Raw genomic sequence first — 11436 nt, 5'->3', positions numbered from 1 at the left:
GTGACAATACTCCCACACATGAACAAAGAACACCCAACATGCTATGATTTAACCATATGTAATGTTAATCTCTAAATTATAGTGCTATTATGTGTAATAACCAACCAGGACTTCCGGTTCTGACTGTGTATGTTCTATTTTTTTTTTTTTTTATATTTATTTCATTCATTTAAAAGAAAAACAGAAAAGCAAAAAACAAAAGCACCACAATACCAGAATGAAAAGGAGCAGAAAGAAGAACAAGTCTTATGATTTCTGCCCCTTTTAACAATACAATCTTTCAATATACAGCATCATAGTCAACATTATTTAACAGATTGCATTTCTTTAACTTGTCACATACCACTGACCCATTTCATAATTATGACCATTAATAGATTACATCACTGACAGGTTACATTTAAACTTAAGACACTCCAAACATTATTAACAGTTTACTTTTTTTTTTTTTTTTTACTTTCTTGCAGCCCACTGACTTACTTCATAGTTTCATACTTACTTAATACATCTAATTTAATATGTTTTTTAAATAATTTAAGCGACCTTAATTCTTTAATTTCTTTATTAAGATTGTTCCATAATTTGACACCATTTACTGCAATACTCCTTTCCTTTACTTTGGTTCTAAATCTTGGTTTTTTAAAGACTTCTATTCCTTTCAATTTATAACTACTTACTCTTTTTTCAAACATATTCTGAATGTTTGTTGGTAAAGTATTTTTATTAACTTGGTACATCGTTTGTAATATTTCCAAATCGACTAAATCATGAAATTTAAGTACCCTATACTTAATAAACAATGGATTAGATGGATCTCTAAAACCACTGTTACTAATCACTTTTAAAGCTCTTTTCTGCAAAATAAATAAAGGTTGTATATAGGTTGTATATGTTGATCCCCAGATTTCTACACAGTAAGTTAAATATGGGACAATCAATGAATTGTACAATGTTAATAAACCATAACTATTTAATGAATATTTTACTTTATGCAAAACAGCAATGGCTTTCGCTATTTTTCCTTTTATGTAATTTATGTGTGACTTCCATGTAAGATCTTCATCAATCATGACTCCTAAAAATGTCATTTCTTTTACCCTTTGTATATCCATTCCATCTATTTGTAATGACACATTATTTTTTTTTGCTCTGTCATTAAACAATATGAAATTTGTCTTATTAATATTTAGTGACAATCTGTTTATATCAAACCAATGTTTAACTTTTTCCAACTCTGTATTTATCACTTGTGCTACTTCCTGTATATCTGATCCAGAGTAAAACAGCGTTGTATCATCAGCAAATAAAATGCTGCCAAGCACATTGGATACATTCACAAAATCATTGATATACAAAATAAACAGTTTGGGTCCAAGTACCGATCCTTGTGGTACTCCATAAATAATGTTACACAATTCTGATTTGGTATTATTTATCTGAACAAACTGTTTTCTATTTTCTAAGTAGCTTTTTACCCACTGATGTGCAACACCTCTTATTCCATATTGTTGTAACTTGTGGAGCAATCTTGAGTGGTCTATAACATCAAAAGCCTTTTTCAGGTCAATAAAAATACTTACAAAATAATCCTTATTATCTATTGTTGTTGATATTTTCTCTATTAGTTCCATAATTGCCATAGCTGTCGAATGTTTTGTTCTGAATCCATACTGAGCATTAGTTAAAATATGATGTTTCTCAATAAATTTATCCAATCTTGTTACAAAAACTTTTTCCATAATTTTAGAAAACTGTGGAAGCAATGATACTGGCCTGTAATTAGAAAAATTATGTTTGTCTCCATTTTTATATAATGGGACTACCTTAGCAATTTTCATTTCATCTGGAAAAACCCCAGTTGACAGAGACAGATTACAAATATAAGTAAATGGTTCAATAACAATTTCTATTATACTTTTTACAGTCATCATGTCTAAATCTTCATGGTCAGTTGATCTTTTGCTTACACAGTTTTTTTTTACAATATTTCTTATTTCATCTTTTTCCACATTGTCCAGGAAAATACTATTGACCGTATTCACCAATGTACATAATTTATCTTCTATTATTGGTTTATTTCCCACCAGACTTGACCCTACATTTGAAAAATAATCATTAAACCCATTTGCAACTTCTTTTATATCATATATCTCTTTATTTTCCTTAAAGTAATTTGGAATAGTTTCTTTCGTTCCATCACTATCAATCACACTTTTTATAATTCCCCATGTTACCCTCATATTATCTTTACTCTTATTTAGTTTTTCACTGTAATAATCTTTTTTTTTTGTTTCCTAATTATTGTTAATAGTTTATTTTTATATTTTTTGTATTTATGTTCTGATTCCTTTGTTTGCAATTTTAAAAAGCACCTGTATAGTTTTTCTTTGCACAAGCATTTTTTATTCCCTTTGTCAGCCATGGTTTATTTACTCTTTTCTTACTAATTTCAATTAATTTACAATTTTTATTGTATGATTTCATCAATATTTTCATAAATGAGTTATATGCTACATTAACATCACTGACATAAACTTCTTCCCAGTTTTGATTTTTAAGGTCATATTTTAATGCCTCTAAGGCTTTTACTGACTTATCTCTTTTAAAGTTTATATCAGTTTTTTTGTTGTACCTATTTTTATATTTAAATATTGAAAAAATTGGTAAATGGTCGCTAATATCTGTCATGAAGATCCCATTCTTGATAATTTCATCTGTTCTGTTTGTAAATATATTATCAATTACCGTTGCACTTTGCGATGTAATTCTGGTTGGTTTTGTTATCAAGGGGAATAACCCCAAACTATACTTTGAATTCACAATAACACAAGGTAAAGGCCAACAGGGCAGTGTGTGTTTTCTGGGGTGTAACCAGGCTGCCTTGTGTTATGTTGGCATCTGATGTCGACCTTTGGACATACAAATGTTTTGTTAAGGCTCTGACCATTTTAAACAATTACAAAAAACAAGAAACATGACTATTATATATCTTACTCGGTAGCTGTTGCGGCAGACTGTATCCTCAGTAATAATGGGATAGGTTTTGTCCACTCTTAAAGTTACTCTTGATGAATATTGGAAGTCCTCCAGCCATGTTTCTGCCTCCTCTATGGTGACAAGTTGGAGCTTTACAGAGGCTGTGAAACCCCTCTCCAGTGGAATGAATGAACAAATAAAATGGCAGTGCCCCTCAGGCAGAATTTGCTGGTTAAATAAATAAAATATAATGTTAGTACAACCCCAATTTCAATAAAGTTGGGACGTGGTATAAAATGTAAATAAAAACAGAATACAATGATTTGCAAATCCTCTTCAAACTATATTCAATTGAATACACCACAAAGACAAGATATTTAATGTTCAAACTGATGAACATTATTGTTTTTGTGCAAATATTTGCTCATTTTGAAATGGATGCCTGCATCACGTTACAAAAAGGTTGGGACAATTGTATGTTTACCACTGTGTTACATCACCTTTCCTTCTAACAACACTCAATAAGCGTTTGGGAACTGAGGACACGAATTGTTGAAGCTTTGTAGGTGGAATTCTTTCCCATTCTTGCTCGATGTACGACTTCAGTTGTTCAACAGTCCGGGGTCTCTGTTGTATTTTGTGCTTCATAATGTGCCACATTTTCAATGGGCGAGAGGTCTGGACTGCAGACAGGCCAGTCTAGTACCCGTACTCTTTTACTACGAAGCCACACTCTTAACATGTGCGCAATGTGACTTTGTATTGTCTTGCTGAAATAAGCAGGGACATCCCTGACGATCCAAGACGTTGCTTGGATGGCAGCATGTGTTGCTCCAAAACCTGGATGTACCTTTCAGCATTGATGGTGCCATCACAGATGTGTAAGTTGCCCATGCCATGGGCACTAACACACCCCCATACCATCGCAGATGCTGGCTTTTGAACTTTGAGCTGGTAACAATCTGGATGGTCTTTTTCCTCTTTTGTCTGGAGGACACGACATCCATGATTTCCAAAAACAATTTGAAATGTGTACTCATCAGACCACAGCACGCTTTTCCACTTCACGTCTGTCCATTTCAAATGAGCTTGGGCCCAGAGAAAGCGGCGGAGTTTCTGGATGTTGTTGATGTATGGCTTTCATTTTGCATGGTATTTGCATGGTTTTTAACTTGCACTTGTAGATGTAGCAATGAACTGTGACACCAGCGACATTTCCATGGCTGCACACACACACACACACACACACACACACACACACACACACACACACACACACACACACACACACACACACACACACACACACACACACACACACACACACACACACTAATTACTTGAAATATTTAACATTCAGTTAATGTTGATGCACTAATATTGTGTATTACTTACCTTGAAATGATTACTATGCTGGCAAGCAAGTCTTGGGCTAGTAGGGAAGAGATTTTTTTCTATACAAGATCGGAAGAATCATTAGCAAAGTGTCTGCTTCACCTTAGCTAGATACACCATCTCTCTCTCACACACACACACATATATCTCTGCAAAGCAACCAACATCATTTCACTACGATTCACATAAATATGTGACATATATAACTGTATGTTAGGTTGGCGAGCTAGGTGAGCAAGCTATCGCAAACATTGTCTAGATAAAGTTAATGTTAGTTTCCTCACTACAAGGATAGTAACTTTAATGAAGATGCGATGGTGGGCAGCCATTGATAAACTATTCACCTGCGACAACTAAGTACAGCCTTCTAGTTATTTTGCAGATATATTTACCACTTAGCTTAAAACATTTACCACTTTTAAAACATTTACCCCAGACTTCTACTGCTACTTGAGCGTGTTTTACGGCCAAATAAAATAACCAATCGTGGTAGACACCGAGCCAACTAGAGGTGAAAAGGGCGGAACCTTCTGGCCAATCAGAGGCGAAAAGGGCGGAACCTCCCCCTACCCACACTCTCACAAGTGGCACTAGCATAGCTTATGACAAGCTAAAAGTGGACGCTCTCGTTATGGCTGAACAACTTTCCACAGTTTCTGGGGATTCTAGTTAGTACAAGCCCGCGGCCGATGTGCTTGATGAATTCCTGTGCAAAAAGTAGTTCCCAGATAACTGTGACATATTCCTGTGAGATAATGAGTATTCTTCTTTGTCTTTCGGCTGTTCCTGTTAGGGGTAGCAAGAGAAGATCAATCGTTTCCATCTCACCCTGTCCTCTGTATCTTCCTCTGTCACACCAACCACCTGCATGTCCTCCCTCAGTACATTCATAAACCTCCTCTTTGGCCTCCTTCTTCTCCTCCTACCTGGTGGCTCCATCCTCAGCATCCTTCTCCCTATATACCCTGGGTCCCTCCTCTGCATATGTCCAAACCATCTCAATCTTGCCTCTCTGACTTTGTCTCCAAACCGTCCCACCTGAGCTGTCCCTCTGACAGGGGCGGTCCTGGAGGCGGGCCGACCGTGCAGCCGCCCGGGGGCGGCATCGCGGAGCATTTCCGTGCAGAGAAAAAAAAAAAAAAAAAGCCGGGGTGGGGAGTTGTCCTGACGGGGGCGTTCGTGGTTACGTTACGTCAGAGTGGCGCCCCCATCTTCCCCCTCCCCGTCCCATGGTGGGAGGCGTGCATCTGAACATCCGTGGGAGCATTTTTTAATTTTCATTCTGTTTTGAGCTGAACCGGAGACTTTCCTAATCCTCTTAGCGGCATTTTCTTTGTTAAAAATGACTAGTGACAAATCGAGCTTCTATTTCTGGTGGTTTTTTTTGTAGCTGCTTGTGTTTGGAGACTGACTTCTATCACTCTTTCTGACTTCTATCGCAGTTTCTGTCCCTACCGAGCAGCAGGTGCTGCTGAGCTCCTCCACCGTCACAAAGCACTCACAGGCAGACACACTTCACACTAGCCTTGCGCCAGTCCCAGCTAGCGAGCTAGCTAGGTAGTAAGCTGCACATAATGGCAGACAATTTGAATGTTGTGGACCGGATTTTGGCGAAGCCATTTGAAGGTCTTCCTTACGAAGAAGCCACGGCTGCTGTCATGGCTTCAACTCTCAATGGTTTGCAGGCCAAAGTTAAAGCAATAGCCTTTAGGGGGGCTTTATTAAAAATAGGGGGGGCATGCAGGGGGTTTCGCCTGGGGAATAAATCACTCTAGGACCGCCACTGCCCTCTGATATGTTCATTCCTAATCTTGTCCATTCTTGTCACTCCCAAAGAGAATCTCAACATCTTCAGCTCTGCCACCTGTCTTTTTGTTAGTGCCACCATCTCTAAACCATACAACATAGCTGGTCTCACTACTGTTTTGTAAACTTTCCCCTTCACTCTTGCTGATATTCTTCGGTCGCAAATCACTCCTGCCACCTTTCTCCACCCACTCCACCCTGCCTGCACTCTCTTCACCTCTCTACCACACTCTCCATTACTTTGAACAGTTGACCCCAAATATTTAAACTCATCTACTTTCACCACTTCTACTCCTTGTAACTGCACTATTCCACTGGGCTCCCTCCTATTCACACACATGTACTCAGTCTTGCTTCTACTGACTTTCATTCCCCTTCTCTCAAAGCATAGCTCCACCTTTCCAGACTAGACTGAACTTGCTCTCTACTCTCACTACAGATCACAATGTCATCTGCAAACATCATAGTCCATGGGGACTCCTGTCTGATCTCATCCGTCAACCTGTCCATAACCACTGCAAACAAGAAAGGACTCAGAGCTGATCCTTGGTGTAATCCCACCTCCACCTTGAATGAGTCTGTCATTACTACTGAGCATCTCACCACTGTCACACTATTCTTGTACAAGTCCTGCACTACCCTAACATACTTCTCTGCCACTCCAGACTTCCTCATACAATACCACAACTCTTCTCTTGGCACCCTATCATAAGCTTTTTCTAAGTCCACAAACACACAATGTACAGTAGTGTTCAGAATAATAGTAGTGCTTTGTGACTAAAAAGATTAATCAAATCAAATCAAATCAATTTCATTTATATAGCGCCAAATCACAACAAACAGTTGCCCCAAGGCGCTTCATATTGCAAGGCAAAGCCATACAATAATTACAGAAAAACCCCAACTGTCAAAACGACCCCCTGTGAGCAAGCACTTGGCGACAGTGGGAAGGAAAAACTCCCTTTTAACAGGAAGAAACCTCCAGCAGAACCAAGCTCAGGGAGGGGCAGTCTTCTGCTGGGACTGGTTGGGGCTGAGTGAGAGAACCAGGAAAAAGACATGCTGTGGAGGGGAGCAGAGATCAATCACTAATGATTAAATGCAGAGTGGTGCATACAGAGCAAAAAGAGAAAGAAACACTCAGTGAATCATGGGAACCCCCCAGCAGTCTAAGTCTATAGCAGCATAACTAAGGGATGGTTCAGGGTCACCTGATCCAGCCCTAACTATAAGCTTTAGCAAAAAGGAAAGTTTTAAGCCTAATCTTAAAAGTAGAGAGGGTGTCTGTCTCCCTGATCCAAATTGGGAGCTGGTTCCACAGGAGAGGAGCCTGAAAGCTGAAGGCTCTGCCTCCCATTCTACTCTTACAAACCCTAGGAACTACAAGTAAGCCTGCAGTCTGAGAGCGAAGCGCTCTATTGGGGTGATATGGTACTATGGGGTCCCCAAGATAAGATGGGACCTGATTATTCAAAACCTTATAAGTAAGAAGAGGAATTTTAAATTCTATTCTAGAATTACCAGGAAGCCAATGAAGAGAGGCCAATATGGGTGAGATATGCTCTCTCCTTCTAGTCCCTGTCAGTACTCTAGCTGCAGCATTTTGAATTAACTGAAGGCTTTTCAGGGAACTTTTAGGACAACCTGATAATAATGAATTACAATAGTCCAGCCTAGAGGAAATAAATGCATGAAATAGTTTTTCAGCATCACTCTGAGACAAGACCTTTCTAATTTTAGAGAAATTGCGCAAATGCAAAAAAGCAGTCCTACATATTTGTTTAATATGCGCATTGAATGACATATCCTGATCAAAAATGACTCCAAGATTTCTCACAGTATTACTAGAGGTCAGGGTAATGCCATCCAGAGTAAGGATCTGGTTAGACACCATGTTTCTAAGATTTGTGGGGCCAAGTACAATAACTTCAGTTTTATCTGAGTTTAAAAGCAGGAAATTAGAGGTCATCCATGTCTTTATGTCTGTAAGACAATCCTGCAGTTTAGCTAATTGGTGTGTGTCCTCTGGCTTCATGGATAGATAAAGCTGAGTATCATCTGCGTAACAATGAAAATTTAAGCAATGCTGTCTAATAATACTGCCTAAGGGAAGCATGTATAAAGTGAATAAAATTGGTCCTAGCACAGAACCTTGTGGAACTCCATAATTAACCTTAGTCTGTGAAGAAGATTCCCCATTTACATGAACAAATTGTAATCTATTAGAAAAATATGATTCAAACCACCGCAGCGCAGTACCTTTAATACCTATGGCATGCTCTAATCTCTGTAATAAAATTTTATGGTCAACAGTATCAAAAGCAGCACTGAGGTCTAACAGAACAAGCACAGAGAGGAGTCCACTGTCTGAGGCCATAAGAAGATCATTTGTAACCTTCACTAATGCTGTTTCTGTTGTATGGCTGGGGGGCCTGGCTGCCTTTTTGTTTCTGTCTTTTGTTTTTCCTTCCAGGTGGCTTGCATTTGGGACTGAGTGGCTGTGTTGCTGAGGTTATCAGGACCTCACCCTGATCACCTGCGGCTCGTCAGGACTCACAGCTGAGGTGCATCTATATGGATTGGAACATGGTGGCATTTAAGACTGGAGTATACAGTGTGTATTTGCCAGAGACTCGACCTTGTGACCAGACGGGTGAGATCGTCATCTCGGGAGCCATCTCATCATCAGTGGATGCAGAGAACGTCCAGGGTTTGATGCACGGTCTGTGAAAGAGGAGGGGGTGAGGTCTCACGCTCGTCAGCACACTTCCTGAGGTACGTTAGATTTTGTGACTAACATTTATACAGTCAGTAAATGTGGTGTCCCTCACACCTTTTTATATTGAGCTGTATGTTAGTCATGTATCGGCTTCCACTGCAGTGGAGTTTTGTGAACTGGATGTTCCATGCCTGCAGGTTGGGAAGCTGATTAGTAATCAAGCCAGGAAGTGTTTGCTGTTTGTACACCTTTAAGTGTTCTCTCTGTGTGTAGAGTGTGGACTCACATAATGGTTCCTTCTTTCACAGACTCGGTTTGTTGCGGCCACCTGGGGGGTGTCGGCGGGGTCCTTGGGTCCGAACAGCTTCTGCCTCCGGACCGTTAGCGCTGCTGGGAGCGCACCACGCCAGACCGCACTTTCTTTTGTTATTTTTTGTATCACTGTTATGTATTAAATTCAGTTAGCCTTTGTACCGTGCTCTGCTTATTTCATACTGGGTCCTTCAAACGCTGGTCGGTTCTCCGAGCTGCGTCCGACACATAACAGTAGTCTCTGGCCAAACATCACGGACCCAGCGGTAGCAGAGACGGTAACACGCCGGGAAGGCAGCAGCAGACGTTCAGAAGTTATCCGGATCAGTTGCGGGTGCTCTCCGCCCGGATTGTGCGTGTTTGAGAACCCATTACTGAATACTGATTCGTGCTCTCTTGCAGCCGTGTTCCTGTGTGTGCCTTATCCGTGGGTCGTGGTGGAGTGTGACTGGCGACGGCTTCACGTCGCACTTCGACCGGATAAGAGGTTTGAACGGGAGCTGCAGGAGTGAGTCTGTAATGGGTGAACGCGCACGGCGGAGCTCTGTGGCACGGGTCGCGGTGCTTCCTGTGTTACAGTCGTAGCCCCGTTTCCCCGGGTAATGATAGCTACTGCGTCTGTTGTGTCAGCTCCGGCGTTATTTAATTGAGCACGTTTTGGTTGTGTGTTGCACACAGCTGCGCACGGAGATGCAGCTCGTTTGTTTTCTGTCACCAAAGGGGGTTTTTTCATTTTTAGCACTTTGGCTCCCTCTTTTGGTGACTTAGTCACATTACCGTTAAGCTCTTAAGTTAGAACAGGTGTGTTCGATTTGTTTGAGCTTAACGGTATAAATCACTTATTTGTTTTGTGTTAGTTCATTTTGTGTGGGTGTTTTTTGAGTTGGTTTTTGTGTGGGATTTTATTTTTGTTTTTCACTATTTAGTGTCTGGGGTCGTGACCCTGCAGTTCTGCCAAAAAAAAAAAAAAAAAAAAAAAGGACCCGAGCAACCTTATGTCAGTCTGTTAGTCTTTCTTTTTATTTTTTTTTTTCAGTTTCACCTCCCAGGGTTTGATGGGACGGTCCCCTGGGGGGTCATGGGGGGGGTATTTGGGTTGTTGTGTTTTCTTTCTTTTTTTTTTTTGTTTTGTTTTTTGTTATGCCCTCTCTTCTCCTCTGACTCCAGCCATGTGAGCCGTAGTGTCGGCGTTGCTGGAGTGGTGCAGTTAGGTTGTGCTGGGCGTTTCCCAGGTAACCTCTGCACCCGGGAGGGGAGGGGGGGGTTTGGGGTATTTTCTTTTTGTTCCCTCTCTTCTCCTCTGGCTCCAGCCGTGTGAGCCGTACTGTCGGCGTTGCTGGAGTGGTGCAGTGTGGTTATGCTGGGCGTTTCCCAGGTAACCTCTGCACCTGGGGGGGGGGGGGGGTGTTTTCCCCCCAGTTTCCGCCCTCAGGGTTTGACTGTGGTGTCCTCTGGGGGGGAAAGGGCTGTGGGTCCATCTAGCCATAGATGGCCAGGGCTGGGTCCGTTGGTCGTGAGGGGAGGCGTCTCCTGGGGTTGACGAGTGGTCCTCTGGGAGGTGCTGGGAGTCCCCGTGGGTGACGTTGGATCCCAGAGGGACCTCGGCTGTGGTTATTACTCCTGGAGCTGGCGGGAAGTCCTCTGGGGGGTGTTGGTCCCTACATGTCGTTTGGGGGGGGGGGGGGGGGGGGGGGGGGTTTTAGCGCTTTTATTTGTAAGCTTAAGTTTGGGGTTTTTCTTTTCTCCTCATCCCGGGGTTTGATAGGACGGTCCCCTGGGGGGGGGGGGGGGGGGGTGGTTTGGTTGTTTGTGTTTGTCTTTTTTGTTTTATGACTAATGACCGCACATGGTTGGATAAAGGCACAGGTTTAAGAACTCCTGGCCACACCTGTGCTAAGTGACTGACTGAAACAAAGGCAAGGATGCAGCCAGAGGAGAGGACATCAACCATTCTGTTGGAAGACGAATGCAGATGCGGTTTCCAGCCATGGTCCCTGGAGGGGGGTGTTTCTCCTGGGCCAGGTTTGTGTGGTCGCCGGGAGGCTTCCCGTGAGGGTGGGGTACTGTTGTATGGCTGGGGGGCCTGGCTGCCTTTTTGTTTCTGTCTTTTGTTTTTCCTTCCAGGTGGCTTGCATTTGGGACTGAGTGGCTGTGTTGCTGAGGTTATCAGGACCTCACCCTGATCAGTTAGCCTTTGTACCGTGCTCTGCTTATTTCATACTGGGTCC

At 41.8% G+C, this 11436-nt stretch overlaps 1 long non-coding RNA gene across 1 annotated transcript; it reads right to left on the bottom strand.

Moving 5' to 3' along the window:
* Positions 1-2823: 2823 nt before the first annotated feature.
* Positions 2824-3239, bottom strand: LOC117507577. Its single transcript, XR_004559762.1, has 2 exons — positions 2995-3239; positions 2824-2909 (listed from the first exon to the last, which is right to left on the bottom strand). It is a non-coding gene; the product is annotated as an uncharacterized LOC117507577 (long non-coding RNA).
* Positions 3240-11436: the final 8197 nt, after the last annotated feature.

Source organism: Thalassophryne amazonica, chromosome 3 (genome assembly GCF_902500255.1).
Source record: "Thalassophryne amazonica chromosome 3, fThaAma1.1, whole genome shotgun sequence".
Classification (NCBI taxonomy): Eukaryota; Metazoa; Chordata; class Actinopteri; order Batrachoidiformes; family Batrachoididae; genus Thalassophryne; species Thalassophryne amazonica.
This window is presented reverse-complemented; position numbering and strand designations above follow the sequence as displayed.